Here is a 24008-nt window from a genome sequence, read left to right as displayed (position 1 = left end):
GAATCATCAGACTTCAGCTGACAACACTTCATATTTTCGACTAATATTTGCAGCTATGGCGACCCATTACTGCTTGGCTACACATCTGACACGTAGCCGATGTTCTCTCCAAACAAAACCACCTGCACTTCAGAACATGACTTTCACACATGTCTACAAAATCACCTTCACCTTCAAATACAGTTTTCTTGCGACTGATGGAGACGTAGGCAAATTTTAAAGTTTACTATTTCCATTACATCACGTTAATCAGAAAATCGGTAATTTACATCTGCAGCGGAAAAATATTCCGTTCCGCCCAGCGTAGGGCGCGAACCCACGAACCTGTGATTAAGAGTCTCATGCTCTACCGACTGAGCTAGACGTGCTGCCTCGTTGGATACCTGCTGGGTAGCAGATCACACAGTACTCGTTTGGGTTGGTTGGTCCCATACAGAATCTCTCCATGCTGCCTAATGTTTTCCTAACGTCACACTCCTCACGTACTTCACTTTTATTTCATAATCATTTCTGAGACGTAAGGGAATTGCTACGACAATCTGCAGAGCTAGCGTCGTCAAAATTAACACACATACTTGACGTGACTCAAAAGCCGACGAGTTACTTTCCGACGTTGTTTTAGATGTGCAAGTGAAAGTTAAACGTCGCCGTGAGGGCACTCTGCCGACCATTTCGCTAGTTAACACTGGTCTTGTTGTGTGTGTTTCAAGCTCAAGACCATCTACAAGCACAAAATGGTCAACAGCAACATTCAGACGGTTTCGTACTGCACAATTGCTACATTAAAACGGTATGTTTCTTTTTCAGAAATGGAAAAACACGACCATGACAGGATTCGAACCTGCAATCTTCGGATCCGAAGTGCGACGCCTTATCCATTAGGCCACACGGTCACTGACGACCAAGTCTAACTTATATACGACTCATCTCGAAACGCTCACACCCCCTGAGGAATTGTGTTTTCGTTCCACACAGCCGCTGCCCCTTAATCTTTCCCACCCATTCGTTACATTTAACCTCTTACGAGACCGACCAAAAATAGACAAGAAAACAAGACCACACACTTTGCGCATTCGGAATCGATGGCAGGGTGTCCCTCACCGCATTTGCTACGATGGCCATTTGCTACTTCTGCAGAAGCGGCGGCGGCGGCGACGACGACGACGACGACGACGACGACGACGACGACCGCGGGAGTCTCAGAGATTTGTGAGAAATACATCTATAAAATGTAATTCAGACTGCCTCGTCCCACCATATGCCGTACCTTTTTTTTTTTTTTTTTCCTTTATTGTGATTTTAATACCTGTGACAAACAGGTAGGCCGGCAGCGGACCAAGTATGCCGCTCTTCGGCCTCAGAGTATACACAGAACAGAGATGAGTGAGATATAAAAACAATCAAGACGGCGGGGTACAAACAGTAGACAAAACAGAGTTAAAACGGAGTCGGTCACGTGCGTAGCACAATGGATAAAAGCGGAGAAACACGGTGCACAAACGCAGATGGCAGATGGCCACACGTGAACCAGCGGAGCACAAACGACGAAACACAAACACACTGCAGGAGAGTCGAGGCACAAACACATGCGATGGTCTTCGGCGTAGGACGATGAAAGTAACTGATGGAAGACAGCAGAGTCGTGGCCTGCCAAGGGGAAAAGGTGTGGGGAAGAGGAGAGAGAGGGGGAGGGGAAGATGCCAGTGGAGGAGAGGGATGGAGGAGAAGGGGGAGGGTAGGGGGAGTGGAAGCCCAAGGAGAAAGGGGAGGGGAGGGAGGGAGAGAAGGGAGAGAGGGTGCCCACAGGAAAAGGAGAGGAGAGGGAAGGTAAGGCTCAAAGTTGGTAGGAGGGGTAGATGGAGGGGAGGAGGGCATCATCAGGGAGGGGGAGTTGACGGAAGCCACCGAGGGAGAGGGTGTGGAGGGTGTAAAGATGGAGAGCAGGTGGGATATAGGAATGCAGGCGCGGCAGCGGGTTGGGGTGGGAGAGGATGGGAGAGACAAGAGGGTGTGGAGGATCAAGCTTGCGGGAGGTGTAGAGGATCCGTAACCGTTCGAGGAAAAGGAGGAGGTGCGGGAAGGGAATCAGGTCATAGAGGATCCGCGTGGGGGAAGGGAGACGGATGCGATAGGCGAGGCGGAGCGCATGGCGTTCTAGGATCTGAATGGACTTGTAGAAGGTAGGAGGGGCAGAGATCCAGGCGGGATGAGCATAGCAAAGGATAGGACGGATGAGGGACTTGTAGGTGTAGAGGATGGTGGAAGGGTCCAGACCCCATGTACGGCCAGAAAGGAGCTTAAGGAGGCGGAGGCGGGAGCGTGCCTTGGCTTGGATCGTCCGGAGATGTGGGTTCCAGGAGAGGCGACGGTCGAGGGTGACACCAAGGTACTTGAGAGTAGGTGTGAGGGTGATGGGACGGCCATAAATAGTAAGATAGAAATCAAGGAGACGGAAGGAACGAGTGGTTTTGCCTACAATGATCGCCTGGGTCTTGGAAGGATTGACCTTGAGCAACCACTGGTTACACCAAGTGGTGAACCGGTCAAGATAGGATTGGAGAAGGTGCTGGGAGCGTTGCAGGGTGGGAGCGAGGGCAAGGAAGGCAGTGTCATCGGCGTACTGGAGAAGGTGTAGGGGAGGTGCAGGTGGAGGCATGTCTGCCGTGTAAAGGAGGTAGAGAAGAGGGGAAAGGACGGAACCTTGGGGCACACCGGCGGAGGGGTAGAAGGTGTAGGAATCAGTGTTGTGGATGGTGACATAGGAAGGACGGTGGGAAAGGAAGGAAGCGACCAGACGGACATAGTTGAGAGGAAGAGCAAAGGTTTGGAGCTTGAAAAGGAGACCGGAATGCCACACACGGTCATATGCGCGTTCGAGGTCGAGGGAAAGGAAGATGGCGGAACGACGGGAATTGAGTTGTTCGGAGAGGAGGTGAGTGAGGTGAAGGAGGAGGTCATCGGCTGAGAAGGACGGCCGAAAGCCACATTGGGTAGGGGGGAGGAGGCGGTGTTGGTGAAGGTGCTTGTGTAGGCGGCGGGTAAGAATGGATTCCAGGACCTTGCTGAAGACCGAGGTAAGGCTGATGGGACGGTAGGAGGAGACAGCGGAAGGCGGTTTGTCGGGCTTGAGGAACATCAGGATCCGGGAGGTTTTCCACAGGTCGGGGTAGTAGCCGGTGGACAGGACCACATTGTAGAGCCTGGCCAATGTGGAGAGGAAGGAGGCAGGAGCTTCACGGAGGTGACGGTAAGTAACACGATCGTGACCGGGAGCAGTGTTGCGTTTAGGGCGAAGTGTAGCAATGATATCTTGAGTGGTGATTGGGGTATTGAGTTCTGTGTGTGTGATGTTGTCCAAGTACTGGAAGCCAGGAGCAAGCGGGGGGACAGAGGTATCAGTTCGATCACGGACATCAGGAAAGAGGGAATAATCGAACTGGGGATCGTCAGGGATGGTAAGGATATCGGAGAGGTAGGAGGCGAAATGGTTGGCCTTACTAAGGGCATCAGGGAAGGGGTGGTCATCATGAAGGAGAGGGTAGTAGGGAGAGGGTTTAGATCCGGTAAGGCGGCGGAAGGCTGACCAGTACTTGGACGAGTTGATAGGTAAGGTGGCATTAAGACGGGTGCATGTCTGTCGCCAGTCCCGGCGTTTCTTTGCCGTGAGTAAGTTCCTGATGTGTCGCTGTAGTTGCCGGTGGCGTCGTAGTGTGTCCTGGTCACGTGTGTGAAGGAAGGCACGGTAGAGCCGGCGGGATTCACGCAGGAGAAGGACGGCCTGTGGGGGTAAGGTGGGGCGGTGCGGATGGATGGCAATGGTAGGGACGTGGGCCTCCACGGCCTCAGACAAGGTCTGCTGGAGAAAGGAGGCAGCACGGGTAACGTCATCAGGTTGGTGGTAGGTGAGGGGGTGGCTATCGACCTGGAGAGCAAGGGAGTCCCGGTAGGCATTCCAGTCGGCACGGGAGTAGTCATGGACATATTTCGGGGGAGGGTCATGGCGCGGGTCGGGACGGGGGCGACGACCGTCTGATACAGTGAGGAGGACAGGGAGATGGTCACTGCCAATGGGATCAAGGACGTCCACCGCTATGCGGCCAAGCAGGGTGGGGGAGGCTAGGACGACATCGGGAGTGGTATTGGATTCAGGGCGGGTGTGTTGGGGAATTGGAAGGACGTCGCCTTGGAGGGTGGCAAGGAACCGATGCCACCGCCGTAACTGGGCGGCAGAACGACTATGGATGTTAAGGTCGGCGGCGATCACGTAGGAGGAGAAGGTACGGTCGATGTGGGAAAGGAAGTCGAAAGGAATAGGTGCAGCGGGGCGGACATAGATGGTGGCACAGGTAAGGGTAAGGCCGGGGAAGAAGAGACTAAGGATCAAGTGTTCTGTGGGGTCAGGAAGGAGGGGTTGGAGCCGGACAGGGATCTGGCGGTGGTGGCCAATGGCAACTCCGCCACGCGCTATCTGGAGTGGATTGTCAGACCGGTGAAGGAGGTAGGGCGAGGTGTGGACGGTGTGGTGGGGCTGAAGAAAGGTTTCGTTCAGAAGGAAGGCATCCACACGGTGGGTCGTAAGGGTATGCATAAGGAGGTGCTTGTTGGTGGGAAGGGAACGGATGTTATTGAACAGGATACGGTGCTGTCGTGCCATAATGGGAATTTAAACGAGGGTGTCGAGACGGGAGAAGGTGAAATGGGCCTGGTTGTGGGAATAGGTGGCGTAGGTGTTGAGGTGGAACACGGAACGGGCAGCGAGGGAAATCTGGTGGAGGGTGTGGGGACGCTGAAAGGGATGGACGTTCTGGAGCACTATTGTGACGAACCTGATGATGTCCTCTGCGGTGGGGGGAGGACGGAGGGAATTGCCAGGAGGGGTGGGGTCATCCAAAGGGCGGAGAGGAACAGTGAGTTCAGGAGCGGATGGAGGAGGTCGAGCCTTGCATTTCTGGGAGTAGGTAGGGTGTTGGAGGTTGCAGGTATTGCAGGAGGGAGGAGACTGAAGGTTGGGGCACTGCCGGAGGAAGTGCGCTTGCTTACAATGCGGGCAGACTGGGGCCTCGCGGCACTCTGATGTTGGGTGTGCGTTATAACGCAGACACCTCTGGCAGCGAATGGATTGTGGTGGGGAGCGGGAGGGGTCAACCTTATACCGGCGGTGGAAGAGGAGGGCACCCTCCTTAAGGAGATGGTCGATGGAGGGAGCGTGTTCGGAGAAAACTCGCATAAGGCGAGTGGGGCCCGCAGAGTTGAAAATGCGGCGAACAGCTCGCACCTCCAGGTACGGGTGGGCCTTCAACTCCGCCAGCACCTCTTCCTCCGTGATCGTCGGGCTAAGCCGAGTGATCACGGCGGTGAGGGTCGGCGGGCGACGTGGGGGTTGGGGTTGACGGGGGGAGGAAGGGGAAGGAGCAGGGGCAAGGGAGGCATTAGGTCCAAATCGGGTGAGAGGAATTCGGGAGAGGATGTCGGAGTGTAGGGTAGGGCTTGGGGAGGTGATCAAGACAGAGTCCCTACGGGGGGTAAGAAGGGAGATGGGGGCTGCAGGGAAGTATTGGCGGAGGAGCAAGGTCAGGTTGCGGGCCTCCAGGAGAGAGGGATCAGGACGGGAGAGGAGATACTTGTAGGAGGGGGAGTTAGAAGAGGAAGTAGAGGGGGCTGGAGGGGAGACATCCATGGCATCTAGGGGTGGGGGAGGGGGAAGATGCTGGGACTTCTTGGGTGCAGAGGAGGCGGGGGTGCCACTGGGACGCTTAACAGCGGGGACAGGATGGGAGGAGGTGTGGGGCACAGGAGTGACGGGGAGATGACGGGAAGCGGCAGGTCCCGGTGTCGGTGCTGGTGCTGGTGCTGCTGTTGGTGCTGCTGTTGGTGCTGCTGCTGGTTGTGGCGCTGCTGCAGGTGGTGGTGCTGGCGCCGGCGATGGTGCGGCATGGGTCGTAGCCCGACGAGACACAACCCTGGCAGGGGCCGCATGAGTGGTGTGGGGGAGTGGGGGAAAGGGGTCGTGTGTGGAGGCTTGGGGAGAAGGAGCAGGGGATGGGGCGACAAAGGGAGCTGGGGTGGGAAGGGTGAGGAGGGGCGGGATATAGTAGGACGGGGGCGACTGAGCACACCAAGTAAGAGTAGTGGCAGCGAGGGAGGGCGTCGTATAGACGATGGCGGTGGTAGTGGCGGTGGTGGTGGGGGTGGTCATGATGGCAGTAAGGAAAACTGGAAATACAGAAAAGAAGAATGGGGACAGACAAGGGACAAAGTCAGGAACAGATTACAGATGACAGATGAGAGACGTCGAGGAGCGAAAGGATGAAGGCAAAGACGAAGACGAGAATAGCGACGACAACGAAAGCAGGAGAGGAAGACGAAGCACTGGGTCCTGGCGGCGGCGGCGGCGGCGGCGGCGGCGGGGGCCGGAAGCTGCGGCGGCGGCGGCGGCGGCGGCGGCGGCGGGGGCCGGAAGCTGCGGCGGCGGCGGCGGCGGCGGCGGCTGGGTCCGGAAGCTGCGGCTGGGTCCGGCGACGACTGCTACTGCAAAACTGGCGGCACTGGAAACTGCTGCTGCTGCTGCTGCTGCTGCTGCTGCTGGCGGTTCCGGAACTGCGACTGCGACTGCGACTGCGACTGCAACTGCGACTTCTGCGAAGCCCTAACACTTCGATACGTAGCAGTACTCTGCAAGGTATCGAAGGGCGGAACTCTTCCGAGGTCCGCCGAAGAATGTGGTATGCCGTACCGTTTTGGCAAATGCTTTATCTGCGCCATTCGCCTTAATCACATCTGAGAGTAATTCTTAGTAAAACGCCTCTCGCTAATTGTTCGTCATCACAGATAATGTTTGTTATACGGCCATGACGCGCAACCGATTTCCAAAATTCGTCTTTCTCCTGTGAGGATGGAACTCACGACTCCTGGGTTACTAGACCAGTGCTCTACCACTTATCTAAAGAGGCGCGGCCTAGCGGAACTTTTGCGTACTTCGTCCGTACGGTCGTCTGAATCATCAGACTTCAGCTGACAACACTTCATATTTTCGACTAATATTTGCAGCTATGGCGACCCATTACTGCTTGGCTACACATCTCACACGTAGCCGATGTTCTCTCCAAACAAAACCACCTGCACTTCAGAACATGATTTTCACACATGTCTACATAATCACCTTCACCTTCAAATATAGTTTTCTTGCGACTGATGGAGACGTAGGCAAATTTTAAAGTTGCTATTTCCATTACATCACGTTAATCAGAAAATCGGTAATTTACATCTGCAGCGGAAAAATATTCCGTTCCGCCCAGCGTAGGGCGCGAACCCACGACCCTGTGATTAAGAGTCTCATGCTCTACCGACTGAGCTAGCCGTGCTGCCTCGTTGGATACCTGCTGGGTAGCAGATCACACAGTACTCGTTTGGGTTGGTTGGTCCCATACAGAATCTCTCCATGCTGCCTAATGTTTTCCTAACGTCACACTCGTCACGTACTTCACTTTTATTTCATAATCATTTCTGAGACGTAAAGGAATTGCATGACAATCTGCAGAGCTAGCGTCGTCAAAATTAACACACATACTTGACGTGACTCAAAAGCCGAACGAGTTACTTTCCGACGTTGATTAGATGTGCAAGTGCCAGTCAAACCTCCCGGTGAGGGCACTCTGCCGACCATTTCGCTAGTTAACACCGGTCTTTTTGTGTGTGTTTCAAGCTCAAGATCATCTCCAAGCACAAAATGGTCAACAGCAACATTCAGACGGTTTCGTACTGCACAATTGCTACATTAAAACGATATGTTTCTTTTTCAGAACTCGAAAAACACGACCATGACAGGATTCGAACCTGCAATCTTCGGATCCGAAGTCCGACGCCTTATCCATTAGGCCACACGGTCGCTGACGACTAAGTCTAACTTTTATACGACTCATCTCGAAACGCTCACAGTCGCGACTGAGATGTCGCAGCGAACAGACGTGGAGAGTGCGCTCGCGCGCTTCGCGAACGATGCGGCAACCGCAACCGCGCCGGCCGGCCGCGGTCCGGCAGGGCCTGCCCTGCCGGCCGCCCCGCCATCAGCCGGCGCATCTATGACGACTCAACCCGCGGGACAGGGAAGAAGTAGTACCTCGACCGCGGAGACATACATGGACGCTGATATGGAATACGGTTCGGATTCGAGTGCCGCTACAGCGGAGGACGACAGAGTGGAAAGGAGGGGGTCCGCGCTGTACAGAAGAAGCCGACGAGACCGATCTTTAGAGCGTCACGCAACGCGCCGTGACACAACTACAGAGGGCTTCAAGCAGCCGCCGCCGAAGAAACGAGCCCGCGCGAAAAACCTTACGGTTGTAGCGCGAGAGCTGGACGTGAGCAACCGCTACCAGCCTCTGCAGGGGGAGGGGGCGACCCTAGAAGAAGCTGGCCGTTCCATCGCCGAGCAGCAGAATCAGAGGGAAGAGCAACAGCATGCTGCCAACGCATCGCACCAGCAACAGGACGACGCTCCGCCATCGCCGGGCCAGAATGCAGGAAGCCGCGCACCGCCGCCTGGTCCACAGCGACGAATCCCGCCGATTGTGCTAGTCTACAAGGAATCATATACGGACTTCCGAAACTGGCTCCATTCCACGTGTACACAGCCGTTCACCGTGCGTCAAGCCGGAAACGGCGACACGCTGAAGTTGCAACTGAACTCAATCGATGACTATGTGAAAGTCCACGACGAGCTTGGGAGGAGGGGCGTCCCGATGTACACGTTCCAAGCTGTTCGCCCTCCAACTTTGAAGACGCTCATCAGACGCATTCCGCCGTCGCTGCCGAATGATGAATTAAAAATCGCCCTTGAAGATGCAGGGTTTGCAGCTTCAGTCGTTGACCACCATCGCATGCCGGGCACTAATGAAAAGACGGGACACAGAGTCGTTGTCCTGCCCGACACGCCAGCTCACAGGAAAATATTTGAGCTGACCAGGCTGTATGACTTGGACATCAAAGTTGAGAAGCTCAGGAAGTCAAGGGGGCCGGTTCAATGTTTCCGGTGTCAGGGCTTCCGCCACGTTGCCCGCCTCTGCACCATGCCTTGGCTCTGCGTCAAGTGCGGCGGGAACCACGACAGCCGACAATGCACCAGGAGCCGCGAACAACCCGCTACCTGTGGCCTTTGTGGCGGTAACCACCCAGCTAACTACCGCACCTGTGTTAAACACAAAGAAGAGAGCCGACGTCAGCGAGGTCTTCCACCTGCTCCGCCGAGGCCTCCCAGGAACCACAGACGCTGGCAGCAACTGCCACCACCAGCACCCCCGACGCCTGCTGTGACCAAAGCGTGGCCCTCGCTGATAGAGCGGAGGGCAGCTCGACTTCACTCGCAGCAGACTGCTACGGATGCCATGAAGCAGACACAACCACCCTCGACCACGTCGACTGCCCTACCAGGACCAGCAGCACCGCCACCTTCAAGCCAGCCGACTCATCCAGCACCATCAACATCACAGATTGAGCTGAACGACCTATTTACACTTTTGACGACCATCGCGGCGTCACTGGCAGAGGTCACCAAGACGCTGGCCCAACTACCAGCCACCATCACCGCCACTGTTGAAGTGTCGGTCAGCAGAGCCATCCAGGCACTCAGAGAAGGCAACGTCCACCATGCCTAGACACCTTCCTCTCGACGACCTTCGTATCCTCGAGTACAATGCAGACAATCTCACTCATGACGTCGCAGAACTCCAGCAATTCCTCAGTGATCATAATATCGACATCTGTCTTGTCAATGAGACTTTTCTTAAACCGGGGATCAGAAGCAACGTGGCCAATTACTGCTGCTATCGCACGGACCGCCTTACCCATGGGGGTGGCACTGCCATCTACATACGTCGCTCCATCAAACATTACGAAGTGCAGGCGCCTACCACAAGGACCATCGAAGCAACAGCGATCGTAGTGGAAACAAGGACTGGACCTGTGACATTTGTTGCGGTGTACCGCAGCCCTCGTCGCCTACTCGACCTCGACGACGCCAGAACGCTATTACGGATGCCGGGAAAGTTCCTTATAGCTGGGGACCTGAATTCCAAGCACGCTGCATGGAACTCGCTACACACGAACATGAGCGGGCGTCTTCTCCTGCAGGCTGTTGAAGAAGCCCAGGCACACGTCTGTGGCCCTGAAGAGCCAACTTGCTACCCGTCCAATGGCGCACCGGACATCTTAGATGTGGCAATTACTAAGGGAATTCCCCAATACATGACTGCGGAAGTGATCCATGGACTGAACTCCGACCATCTGCCGGTATTATTCCAGCTTCAGGTTGCGCCGGAACTTTCTGCAGGACGCCTCAACCTGAAGCACACGAACTGGGACCAATTTCGTGATTCTGTTGCCTTCTCTCTTGACGTCATCCATGACCCAGACGAAATCGACGAGACCTCCGTAGAACGGTTCGCCACTTCCATCACGGACGCCCTGGAACTGGCCACACCACCTCCAAGGCCACCTCATCGTCCACCACCGGATCTGCCACCGCACATATTGGACTCCATACGCACCAGGAATAGACTCTGCCGTGAGTGGCGCCTCACGCGCGACGCAGCACTGAAACAACGCATCAACCAACTTAGACGAGACATACGGGCAGCCATAATTGAACACCGGAACCAGCGATGGGCTGCGAAGCTGCGATCGTTTACGCCCGACCCGATGAACTTTAACTCCATCAGGTTCTTCACAAATAGACGAAGCCGGATACCGCCGTTGACAAATGATGACCGCACTGTGTACAAGTCGGAAGACAAGGCCAATATGCTGGCGGACGTTTTCGAAACGAACTTTCGACCGCTGGACGACGGAGTTGACCCCCAGCGGGTTGCAGACATTGAAAACGAAGTTACTACCATACTTCGTGCAGCCGACGACGACGCCGACAACGATGACGACCTCATCCCTCCAGTAACGCCTGCTGAAATCGACGCTGGCATCCGGGCCTTACCTGCCAGCAAAGCACCTGGCTGCGACGACATCACGGGAAGGACTTTAAAACAACTCCCGTGGACCGCGATTGTGCACTTGGCAACCATCTTTAATTGGATTTTTGCTACAGGCAAGTACCCAGCAGCGTGGAAACATTCTATAGTGGTGGCTGTCCCGAAACCTGGGAAGAACCGACGACTACCCACCAGTTACAGACCGATAAGCTTGCTACCACACCTCAGTAAGCTCTTCGAAAGGCTCCTGTTGAAGAGGCTCCACACCATCATGGACCGCCTCCAAGTTCTGCCACCGGAGCAGTTTGGCTTCCGATCTGGTCATTCCACGACACAGCAGATTCTTAGGGCAACAGAATATATTACGTCAGCCTTCAACAATGGAGAGTTCTGTGGTGCTGTTCTTCTGGACGTGATGAAGGCGTTCGATAGTGTATGGCATCAGGGCCTCATTTGGAAGCTTAGCGCCTTCGGATTCCCCAGGGCGTACGTCAAGCTCGTTGCCGCCTACCTCCACCAACGCACCTTTGCGGTCAGAGTAGGGGATGCACTTTCCACGGCTAGACCTATCCGTGCAGGGGTCCCACAGGGCTCAGTCCTCGGACCAGTCCTGTACTCCGTCTTTACATCGGACCTTCCGACACCACCAAGAGTCGACAAAGCCATTTACGCCGATGACACCATGATATACACGAGGGAGAAATGGCTTGAAGTCCTTGTCCCACGACTGCAGAGTGCCTGCTATGCCCTGGAGGAATGGGCAGGAAAGTGGCGCATCCGGTTCAACCCACAGAAGACGCAAACCATCATCTTCACCAAGAGGAGACCTGGCCCTCGCCGACTTCGACATCTTCGGAACCTCCGACTTTATGGAACCGAACTGCAGTGGACGGACTCTGTTAAATACCTAGGAGTGACCATGGACAAACAACTTACATGGAAGCGCCACATCGACGACGTCCGCGCTAACGTGTCACGAAGGATAGGGGCACTTTTCCCCTTCATCAACGAAGGCTCGGACTTATCGATAGCCAACGGACTGTTGATATTCAGGATGTACATTCGCCCCATCTTTGACTATGCCTGTGAGGTATGGGGCAATGCAGCAAAGACACATCTTCAGCGCCTTCAATCGCTCCAGAATAAGATACTGCGCCGTGTTTTCCACGTTCCCCCGCAGTTTCCTCACCGATACATCCATGAAGCAGCCGAAGAATTGGAGGTACCGCAGAGACATAAGCAGCTTGCACGACGATTTTATGCCAGGACTGAAACTTCGACCAACCCACTGATACGACACCTTGGAGCACCGCCTCAGCCAAGGGAACGCTATGCGCGACCCATTGCCATCCTTGAAAGGTAAAAATGTAAAAAGAAAACAATCCGAAATACGACGGAATCTGCACCCAAGATGGAAACTGATTCATGCCCGCCCACACCTATGACACACAAACAAATAAAGATGTTCAACACAAACCTACCCCCCTGAGAGATGTAGGAAATGCTTACAAGTAAACCCTGCACCACCAAGCTGAAGCAGATCAGCCAGAAGAAAAGCGGAAGTAGAAACGCTCACACCCCCTGAGGAATTATGTTTTCGTTCCACACAGCCGCTGCCCCTTACTCTTTCCCACCCATTCGTTACATTCAACCTCTTACGAGACCGACCAAACGTAGACAGGAAAACAAGACCACACACTTCGCACATTTGGAATCGATGGCAGGGTGTCCCTCACCGCATTTGCTACGATGGCCACTTGCTACTTCTTCAGAAGCGGCGGCGGCGGCGGCGCAACTGATTTCCAAAATTCGTTTTCCTCCTGTGAGGATGGAACTCACGACTCCTGGTTTAATAGACCAGTGCTCTACCACTTATCTAAAGAGGCGCGGCCTAGCGGAACTTTTGCGTACTTCGTCCGTACGGTTGTCAGAATCATCAGACTTCAGCTGACAACACTTCATATTTTCGAGTAATATTTGCAGCTATGGCGACCCATTACTGCTTGGCTACACATCTCACACGTAGCCGATGTTCTCTCCAAACAAAACCACCTGCACTTCAGAACATGACTTTCACACATGTCTACAAAATCACCTTCACCTTCAAATACAGTTTTCTTGCGACTGATGGAGACGTAGGCAAATTTTAAAGTTGCTATTTCCATTACATCGCGTTAATCAGAAAATCGGTAATTTACATCTGCAGCGGAAAAATATTCCGTTCCGCCCAGCGTAGGGCGCGAACCCACGACCCTGTGATTAAGAGTCTCATGCTCTACCGCCTGAGTTAGACGTGCTGCCTCGTTGGATACCTGCTGGGTAGCAGATCACACAGTACTAGTTTGGGTTGGTTGGTCCCATACAGAATCTCTCCATGCTGCCTAATGTTTTCCTAACGTCACACTCGTCACGTACTTCACTTTTATTTCATAATCATTTCTGAGACGTAAAGGAATTGCACGACAATCTGCAGAGCTAGCGTCGTCAAAATTAACACACATACTTGACGTGACTCAAAAGCCGAACGAGTTACATTCCGACGTTGTTTTAGATGTGCAAGTGCCAGTTAAACCTCGCGGTGAGGGCACTCTGCCGACCATTTCGCTAGTTAACACCGGGCTTGTTGTGTGTGTTTTAAGCTCAAGATCATCTACAAGCACAAAATGGTCAACAGCAACATTCAGACGGTTTCGTACTGCACAATTGCTACATTAAAACGGTATGTTTCTTTTTCAGAACTGGAAAAACACGAACATCACAGGATTCGAACCTGCAATCTTCGGATGCGAAGTCCGACGCCTTATCTATTAGGCCACACAGTCACTGACGACCAAGTCTAACTTATATACGACTCATCTCGAAACGCTCACACCCCCTGAGGAATTGTGTTTTCGTTCCACACAGCCGCTGCCCCTTACTCTTTCCCACCCATTCGTTACATTCAACCTCTTACGAGACCGACCAAAAATAGACAAGAAAACAAGACCACACACTTTGCGCATTCGGAATCGATGGCAGGGTGTCCCTCACCGCATTTGCTACGATGGCCATTTGCTACTCCTGCAGAAGCGGCGGCGGCGGCGACGATGACGACGACCGCGGGAGGCTCAGAGATTTGTGAGAAATACATCTATAAAATGTAATTCAGACTGCCTCGTCCCACCTTATGCCCTACCGTTTTGGCAAATGCTTTATCTGAGCCATTCGCCTTAATCACATCTGAGAGTAATTCTTAGTAAAACGCCTCTCGCTAATTGTTCGTCATCACAGATAATGTTTGTTATACGGCCATGACGCGCAACTGATTTCCAAAATTCGTCTTCCTCCTGTGAGGATGGAACTCACGACTCCTGGTTTACTAGACCACTGCTCTACCACTTATCTAAAGAGGCGCGGCCTAGCGGAACTTTTGCGTACTTCGTCCGTACGGTCGTCTGAATCATCAGACTTCAGCTGACAACACTTCATATTTTCGAGTAATATTTGCAGCTATGGCGACCCATTACTGCTTGGCTACACATCTCACACGTAGCCGATGTTCTCTCCAAACACAACCACCTGCACTTCAGAACATGACTTTCACACATGTCTACAAAATCACCTTCACCTTCAAATACAGTTTTCTTGCGACTGATGGAGACGTAGGCAAATTTTAAAGTTGCTATTTCCATTACATCACGTTAATCAGAAAATCGGTAATTTACATCTGCAGCGGAAAAATACTCCATTCCGCCCAGCGTAGGGCGCGAACCCACGACCCTGTCATTAAGAGTTTCATGCTCTACCGACTGAGCTACACGTGCTGCCTCGTTGGATACCTGCTGGGTAGCAGATCACACAGTAATCGTTTGGGTTGGTTGGTCCCATACAGAATCTCTCCATGCTGCCTAATGTTTTCCTAACGTCCCACTCGTCACGTACTTCACTTTTATTTCATAATCATTTCTGAGAGGTAAAGGAATTGCATGACAATCTGCAGAGCTAACGGCGTCAAAATTAACACACATACTTGACGTGACTCAAAAGCCGAACGAGTTACTTTCCGACGTTGTTTTAGATGTGCAAGTGCCAGTCAAACCTCGCGGTGAGGGCACTCTGCCGACCATATCGCTAGTTAACACCGGTCTTGTTGTGTGTGTTTCAAGCTCAAGACCATCTCCAAGCACAAAATGGTCAACAGCAACATTCAGACGGTTTCGTACTGCACAATTGCTACATTAAAACGGTATGTTTCTTTTTCAGAACTGGAAAAACAGGACCATGACAGGATTCGAACCTCGAATCTTCGGATCCGAAGTCGGACGCCTTATCCATTACGGCACACGGTCACTGACGACCAAGTATAACTTATATACGATTCATCTCGAAACGCTCACACCCCATGAGGAATTGTGTTTTCGTTCCACACAGCCGCTGCCCCTTACTGTTTCCCACCCATTCGTTACATTCAACCTCTTACGAGACCGACCAAACATAGACAGGAAAACAAGACCACACACTTTGCGCATTCGGAATCGCTGGCAGGGTGTCCCTCGCCGCATTTGCTACGATGGCCATTTGCTACTTCTGCAGAAGCAGCGGCGACGACGACGACGACGACGACCGCGAGAGGCTCTTAGATCTGTGAGAAATACATCTATAAAATGTAATTCAGACTGCCTCGTCCCACCTTATGCCGTACCGCTTTGGCAAATGCTTTATCTGCGCCATTCGCCTTAATCACATTTGAGAGTAATTCTTAATAAAACACCTCTCGCCAATTGTTCCTCATCAGAGATACTGTTTGCTATACGGCCATGACGCGCAACTGATTTCCAAAATTCGTCTTCCTCCTGTGAGGATGGAACTCACGACTCCTGGTTTACTAGACCAGTGCTCTACCACTTATCTAAAGAGGTGCGGCCTAGCGGAACTTTTGCGTACTTCGTCCGTACGGTCGTCAGAATCATCAGACTTCAGCTGACAACACTTCATATTTTCGACTAATATTTGCAGCTATGGCGACCCATTACTGCTTGGCTACACATTTGACACGTAGCCGATGTTCTCTCCAAACAAAACCACCTGCACTTCAGAACATGACTTTCACACATGTCTACAAAATCACCTTCACCTTCAAATACAGTTTTCTTCCGACTGATTGAGACGTAGGCAAATTTTAAAGGTGCTATTTCCATTACATCACGTTAATCAGAAAATCGGTAATTTACATCTGCAGCGGAAAAAAATTCCGTTCCGCCCAACGTAGGGCTCGAACCCACGACCGGGTGATTAAGAGTCTCATGCTCTACCGACTAAGCTAGCCGTGCTGCATCGTTTTGTAACTGCTGGGTAGCAGATCACGCAGTACTCGTTTGGGTTGGTTGGTCCCATACAGAATCTCTCCATGCTGCCTAATGTTTTCCTAACGTCACACTCGTCACGTACTTCACTTTTATTTCATAATCATTTCTGAGAGGTAAAGGAATTGCATGACAATCTGCAGAGCTAGCGGCGTCAAAATTAACACACATACTTGACGTGACTCAAAAGCCGAACGAGTTACTTTCCGACGTTGTTTTAGATGTGCAAGTGCCAGTCAAACCTCGCGGTGAGGGCACTCTGCCGACCATTTCGCTAGTTAACACCGGTCTTGTTGTGTGTGTTTCAAGCTCAAGACCATCTCCAAGCACAAAATGATCAACAGCAACATTCACAACGGTTTCGTACTGCACAATAGCTACATTAAAACGGTATGTTTCTTTTTCAGAACTGGAAAAACACGACCGTGACAGGATTCGAACCTGCAATCTTCTGATCCGAAGTTCGACGCCTTATCCATTAGGCCACAGAGTCTCTGACGACCAAGTATAACTTATATACGACTCATCTCGAAACGCTCACACCCCGTGAGGAATTGTGTTTTCGTTCCACACAGCCGCTGCCCCTTACTCTTTCCCACCCATTCGTTACATTCAACCTCTTACGAGACCGACCAAAAATAGACAAGAAAACAAGACCACACACTTTGCGCATTCGGAATCGATGGCAGGGTGTCCCTCGCCGCATTTGCTACGATGGCCATTTGCTACTTCTGCAGAAGCGGCGGCGGCGACGACGACGACGACGACGACGACGACGACGGCCGCGAGAGGCTCAGAGATTTGTGAGAAATACATCTATGAAATGTAATTCAGACTGCCTCGTCCCACCTTATGCCGTACCGCATTGGCAAATGCTTTACCTGCGCCATTCGCCTTAATCACATCTGAGAGTAATTCTTAATAAAACGCCTCTCGCTAATTGTTCGTCATCACAGATACTGTTTGCTATACGGCCATGACGCGCAACTGATTTCCAAAATTCGTCTTCCTCCTGTGAGGATGGAACTCACGACTCCAGGTTTACTAGACCAGTGCTCTACCACTGAGCTAAAGAGGCGCGGCCTAGCGGAACTTTTGCGTACTTCGTCCGTACGGTCGTCTGAATCATCAGACTTCAGCTGACAACACTTCATATTTTCGACTAATATTTGCAGCTATGGCGACCCATTATTGCTTGGCTACACATCTGACACGTAGCCGATGTTCTCTCCAAACAAAACCACCTGCACTTCAGAACATGACTTTCACACATGTCTACAAAAACACCTTCACCTTCAAATACAGTTTTCTTGCGACTGATGGAGACGTAGGCAAATTTTAAAGTGGCTTTTTCCATTACATCACGTTAATCAGAAAATCGGTAATTTACATCTGTAGCGGAGAAAAATTTCGTTCCGCCCAGAGTAGGGCGCGAACCCACGAACCTGTGATGAAGAGTCTCATGCTCTACCGACTGAGCTAGTCGTGCTGCCTTGTTGGATACCTGCAGGGTAGCAGATGAAACAGCACTCGTTTGGGTTGTTTGGTTCCATACAGAATCTCTCCATGCTGCCTAATGTTTTCCTAACGTCACACTCGTCATGTACTTAACTTTTATTTCATAATCATTTCTGAGAGGTAAAGGAATTGCATGACAATCTGCAGAGCTAGCGGCGTCAAAATTAACACACATACTTGACGTGACTCAAAAGCCGAACGAGTTACTTTCCGACGTTGTTTTAGATGTGCAAGTGCCAGTCAAACTTCGCGGTGAGGGCACTCTGCCGACCATTTCGCTAGTTAACACCGGTCTTCTTGTGTGTGTTTCAAGCTCAAGACCATCTCCAAGCACAAAATGGTCAACAGCAAAATTCAGACGGTTTCGTACTGCACAATTGCTACATTAAAACGGTATGTTTCTTTTTCAGAACTGTAAAAAACAGGACTGTAACAGGATTCGAACCTGCAATTTTCGGATCCGAAGTCCGACGCCTTATCCATTAGGCCACACGGTCTCTGACGACCGAGTATAACTTATATACGACTCATCTCTAAACGCTCACACCCCCTGAGGAATTGTGTTTTCGTTCCACACAGCCGCTGCCCCTTACTCTTTCCCACCCATTCGTTACATTCAACCTCTTACGAGACCGACCAAACATAGACAGGAAAACAAGACCACACACTTTGCGCATTCGGAATCGCTGGCAGGGTGTCCCTCGCCGCCTTTGCTACGATGGCCATTTGCTACTTCTGCAGAAGCAGCGGCGACGACGACGACGACGACGACCGCGAAAGGCTCAGAGATTTGTGAGAAATACATCTATAAAATGTAATTCAGACTGCATCGTCCCACCTTATGCAGTACCGCTTTGGCAAATGCTTTATCTGCGCCATTCGCCTTAATCACATCTGAGAGTAATTCTTAATAAAACGCCTCTCGCTAATTGTTCGTCATCACAGATACTGTTTGCTATACGGCCATGACGCGCAACTGATTTCCTAAATTCGTCTTCCTCCTGTGAGGATGGAACTCACGACTCCAGGTTTACTAGACCAGTTCTTTACCACTGAGCTAAAGAGGCGCGGCCTAGCGGAACTTTTGCGTACTTCGTCCGTACGGTCGTCTGAATCATCAGACTTCAGCTGACAACACTTCATATTTTCGACTAATATTTGCAGCTATGGCGACCCATTATTGCTTGGCTACACATCTGACACGTAGCCGATGTTCTCTCCAAACAAAACCACCTGCACTTCAGAACATGACTTTCACACATGTCTACAAAAACACCTTCACCTTCAAATACAGTTTTCTTGCGACTGATGGAGACGTAGGCAAATTTTAAAGTGGCTTTTTCCATTACATCACGTTAATCAGAAAATCGGTAATTTACATCTGCAGCGGAGAAAAATTTCGTTCCGCCCAGAGTAGGGCGCGAACCCACGAACCTGTGATGAAGAGTCTCATGCTCTACCGACTGAGCTAGCCGTGCTGCCTTGTTGGATACCTGCAGGGTAGCAGATGAAACAGCACTCGTTTGGGTTGGTTGGTTCCATACAGAATCTCTCCATGCTGCCTAATGTTTTCCTAACGTCACAATCGTCATGTACTTAACTTTTATTTCATAATCATTTCTGAGAGGTAAAGGAATTGCATGACAATCTGCAGAGCTAGCGGCGTCAAAATTAACACACATACTTGACGTGACTCAAAAGCCGAACGAGTTACTTTCCGACGTTGTTTTAGATGTGCAAGTGCCAGTCAAACCTCGCGGTGAGGGCAATCTGCCGACCATTTCGCTAGTTAACACCGTTCTTGTTGTGTGTGTTTCAAGCTCAAGACCATCTACAAGCACAAAATGGTCAACAGCAAAATTCAGACGGTTTCGTACTGCACAATTGCTACATTAAAACGGTATGTTTCTTTTTCAGAACTGTAAAAAACACGACTGTAACAGGATTCGAAACTGCAATTTTCGGATCCGAAGCCCGACGCCTTATCCATTAGGGCACACGGTCACTGACGACCAAGTATAACTTATATACGACTCATCTCTAAACGCTCACACCCCCTGAGGAATTGTGTTTTCGTTCCACACAGCCGCTGCCCCTTACTCTTTCCCACCCATTCGTTACATTCAACCTCTTACGAGACCGACAAAACATAGACAGGAAAACAAGACCACACACTTTGCGCATTCGGAATCGCTGGCAGGGTGTCCCTCGCCGCATTTGCTACGATGGCCATTTGCTACTTCTGCAGAAGCAGCGGCGAAGACGACGACCGCGAGAGGCTCTTAGATTTGTGAGAAATACATCTATAAAATGTAATTCAGACTGCCTCGTCCCACCTTATGCCGTACCGCTTTGGCAAATGCTTTATCAGCGCCATTCGCCTTAATCACATCTGAGAGTAATTCTTAATAAAACGCCTCTCGCTAATGGTTCGTCATCACAGATACTGTTTGCTATACGGCCATGCAAAGAAGTTTATATGACTGTGTGAACGTTCGGACGATATCCATTTGTGCGTCAACGCGTCGCCCATCCTCCGTCTCAACCTCGGTAATGAGCTGCCTCTTGCGTCTTCGGCGTTCTTGAATGATATGGTGGAGGGAAGGTCGTTCACCACGAACATCATCAGTTGTCCTCGCTCGCACCCGCACACCCGCAAGACGTACGGCGTTGATACGAAGCAATTGTGCCTTGACGCGTTGTACTGCTGATTGTCGCTCTGGCGACGGCGGTTGTACAGCCAGTTCGCGGAGCGCAGTATAGTAAAAATCAGTAGTCGCAGTATACCAGCGCGCTCGGTCGCGTCCATAGCTGACTAATGTTCGGCACAGTGCGGGTTTTGCACACCGTAACCACCATTGAAGTACAGAACGGTAGGCGGGTAAACGCCGGTGGCAATTGCTCCATGTGGACTCGACTGCGCGTCTGCAATTTATCTCATCAAGAAGGGCCACTTTGAGGCGCCACGGACCCCTACTTCGGCGGACGCGCTGGCGGGGAAGGGTGAGAGTACACACATATGCGAGGTGATCCGTGAACGCTGCCGGCCACATCTCAGCGTCGACAACGGCCGATCGTAGGCCGCGGGTGACGTAGACTCGATCCAAACGGCTCGCGGAGTGACTAGTAAAGTAGGTGTGTTGGATGATCCAGGTGTCCAACAAGGCCAAGTCCTGTACAAGTGCCTGGAGTGCCGGGCAGGTGGTATAGTGTGGCTCCTGGTCGGATGGGCGGAGCACACAATTAAAATCGCCGCCTACTACCAAGTGGTCGGTATTGCCCTGGAAGAGCGGGGCTATATCTTCGGCAAAAAAGGTGCGCCGTTCTCTCCTTTTGCCGGTGCCTGAAGGAGCATATAAGTTCACCAGACGTACTGTACCAATCGTGAGTGCGACCCCCCGGGCCGACGGTAAATAGGAGACATCAGTGGCCATTATCCCTTCCCGCAGTAGAATCGCCGTACCTCCGCCGCCCACATCTGCAGGCATAGTGTAGGCGTCATATCCGTAGGCATCGAGACAGAGTCCTGATCGGACTTCTTGAAGGAAAACAACGTCCAGATCCGCAGCGCTAATGTATCCTTCAGCATACGGGTCTTGACATCAGATGTAATGCCATTGACGTTGATGGTGGCGAGGCGGTATGCCTGGTCCATCAAGTCTCGGGAGGTGACCATGGTATGACAGGAGGGCAGTAGTCGTGACGTGGAGCGCCGGTCTTGCGAAGTGCTAGGCAGCGACGAGAGGTGCTCATGCCGCCCTAGGCGTCTGTCGCCGGCCGCGTAGACGCTGCCATCGGCATCGGTGCATCGTCTTGGTTCTGAAACGCATCCTGCAACTCCATCTCCTGCGCCCAGTCGCCCAGGGACGTTGACACCACTGGATCTCGAGAGGCAGACGGAGGCAAGGGTGCATCCCCGGTGTCGGAGCTGCGGTGATCTCCCGCATCCCCATGTGGTCCAGACCCAGCGGTAGTGGGAGAAGACGTCGAACTGTGTGAGACGGTAGGGTCGCCTGTCTCGGTGCGGTGGAGAGGTTGAGGCACCTCGTCATTCAGCGGTGTCGCCTCGGGCTGTTCTACGTCGTCGGTTGTCTTGCGCCGCTTCTTATGACGCTTGGGTGATTTCTGCTTACGCTGCCGCGCCTCTGTTTCCGACGTAGGGCAAGGGGAGGACGCTGCATCCTGTGCTTCAACTTCCATCGCACCGTCGGCGAGCCGTTGTGACGGTGCGCCGGGGTCCGACGAAAGGACATCAGTAGCATCAGCACTGAAAGACGCTTGGGGCTCCGTGGAAGCTACTGCAGGGTCCTCCAAAGCTCGCACCAATACAGTGGGGTCGTCATATACAGCTGGCGTCTCCCGTCTCGCCGCCGCAAGATACGTAATCGGCAGAGAGGTCGGTGTCGACGGACGAATCTGGTCGGTCGAGGGTGTCTGCACGAGACGGCGTTGCAGGCATTCGGTACGCATGTGTCCCGTCTGGCCACAACCGGAGCAGGTTCTTGGCTGACCGTCGTAAATAATTATTGCCCTGCAACCAGCGATCGTGAGATACGAAGGAATATGGCGATGCAGGTCAATACGGACTTGTCGCACCCCGTTAAGGACAGGGTAGGTGTCGAAGGTCTTCCATTTTTCGGCCGTGTGGCCGAGAACTGTTCCATAGGGTCGAAGAGCAAGGGTGACCAAATCTGCTGGAACTTCAAAAGGGAGCTCAAACACGCGCACATTTTGGATTCCCAATCCAGCACGTTCAAGCGTCACCACACCCACGTTTCCGTCTGAGTGGCAGAACCGATAACCTGCCGTCGAGCGTCTGAGAAGTTTGTCACATGCTTCGTCGTCAGTGAACTTAAGATATACGACGCTGGAGACAATAGATAAGTGGATACCGATCAGCTCGTTAGGATCAACATGTACCACATCGCGTAAAAAACGCTCTACTTCGTGGGCCTTGGGTCTAGAGTACGTAGTGTCGAACTGCAGCTTGATCGTGGCTTTCCGAAACGAAAGAGCCATCGTGTGTCAGGAACGTGACGGCAATACGTAACAATAGCGCGCCGGCGCGGTAAACAACAACACACCCGGAAAAGCAACACGGAGCGGCCGGGACGTACCGCACCGCTCCACAGCCAAAGGCCGACTGTCCACTAGACCACCGAGGACCCCGGCCGTTTCCTTCTCTGGAGTATAGCTAGTGGTCGTAGAGCACTTCTTGCTGTCCTCCGTGTTTACACCGAGGCAGCAGTGGCGTGGTGTAACAGGAAGTGTTTACCTGCGTCCGCTGGATGTCCACTTAGTGTGCGGCTTATTTACCCGGCTGACGTTCGTGTCGCTATAATGTCCTTAGTTGCGTCACAATTATTTGCAGGGACCAAAAATCTGCCTAAGCAGTTACACGCAGTCGCACCTGACTATTTGAACCTCTGTGATTCGATCATGTTGTCAAGACCCATGTAAGAACTTCTGTTTATCGAAGAAACCTCCTGTGTGCAGTACATTTCATAAACGGAAGCGATTGGCATAACAGATAGCCCCGTAAACGTTTTGTAACGAAGTGTCGGCCGGTACGTAATACTCGATATCTGGAATGGTTTTATCCGTTATTAAGATAATCTTTTCACCCCTATACACTTCGAAAAATTTCCGTGTTTTCTCAATAACGCATAAGCACAGTACATAAATCCGTCGCGAAAATGACATCGAAGAAGTACAAGTGTTCGAATGCCACAGAAAAGAAGTGGGTCCTTGAAGGTGTGGAACGGAGAGCAGAACTAAAATAAGATGTAACGTCGCTGTAGACACTCCAGAAGCAGGAAGATCAGTTTGATGACGTCTCATGAGGAGCGAGGAATAAATTCACTCTCAAATAACTACTGTACGAAATGACTCGCTGCCTCTTGAAGGGTGTCATGGGCTTCTGCGGCCGTGGACTCGGCGACCCGTGAGTCAACGCGGTGTTTCTGGCCACATACATTTTAGCTGCCGGTTCTGCGACCTGCAAAGGAAGCCGCGACAATGGGGAGGCTCTGCCTGTCGTTCTGTAATAAGAACGCCGCTCCACATTTTATCTAGGCTTAAGACTGTCTATGCACATAGTACATAGCTGTGTTTTAAAAATTATTTTTTTTTACCTTTTCCATTCTAGAACATTACTTCCTGTCTTATTTTA

At 51.9% G+C, this 24008-nt stretch overlaps 4 non-coding genes across 4 annotated transcripts; all 4 read right to left on the bottom strand.

Annotated features, from left to right (window-relative positions):
• Window positions 1-820: 820 nt before the first annotated feature.
• On the bottom strand, window positions 821-893 carry Trnar-ucg (transfer RNA arginine (anticodon UCG)). Its single transcript has one exon. It is a non-coding gene; the product is annotated as a tRNA-Arg (tRNA).
• A 6395-nt stretch (window positions 894-7288) lies between these two features.
• Trnak-cuu (transfer RNA lysine (anticodon CUU)) lies at window positions 7289-7361 on the bottom strand. The gene has a single exon. It is a non-coding gene; the product is annotated as a tRNA-Lys (tRNA).
• Window positions 7362-7812: 451 nt separating this feature from the next.
• On the bottom strand, window positions 7813-7885 carry Trnar-ucg (transfer RNA arginine (anticodon UCG)). Its single transcript has one exon. It is a non-coding gene; the product is annotated as a tRNA-Arg (tRNA).
• Window positions 7886-18260: 10375 nt separating this feature from the next.
• Window positions 18261-18333, bottom strand: Trnar-ucg (transfer RNA arginine (anticodon UCG)). Its single transcript has one exon. It is a non-coding gene; the product is annotated as a tRNA-Arg (tRNA).
• Window positions 18334-24008: the final 5675 nt, after the last annotated feature.

This window comes from Schistocerca gregaria, chromosome 11, assembly GCF_023897955.1.
Source record: "Schistocerca gregaria isolate iqSchGreg1 chromosome 11, iqSchGreg1.2, whole genome shotgun sequence".
Classification (NCBI taxonomy): Eukaryota; Metazoa; Arthropoda; class Insecta; order Orthoptera; family Acrididae; genus Schistocerca; species Schistocerca gregaria.
The sequence above is the reverse complement of the archived record's forward strand: the minus strand, read 5'-3'. Positions and strand labels throughout refer to the sequence as shown.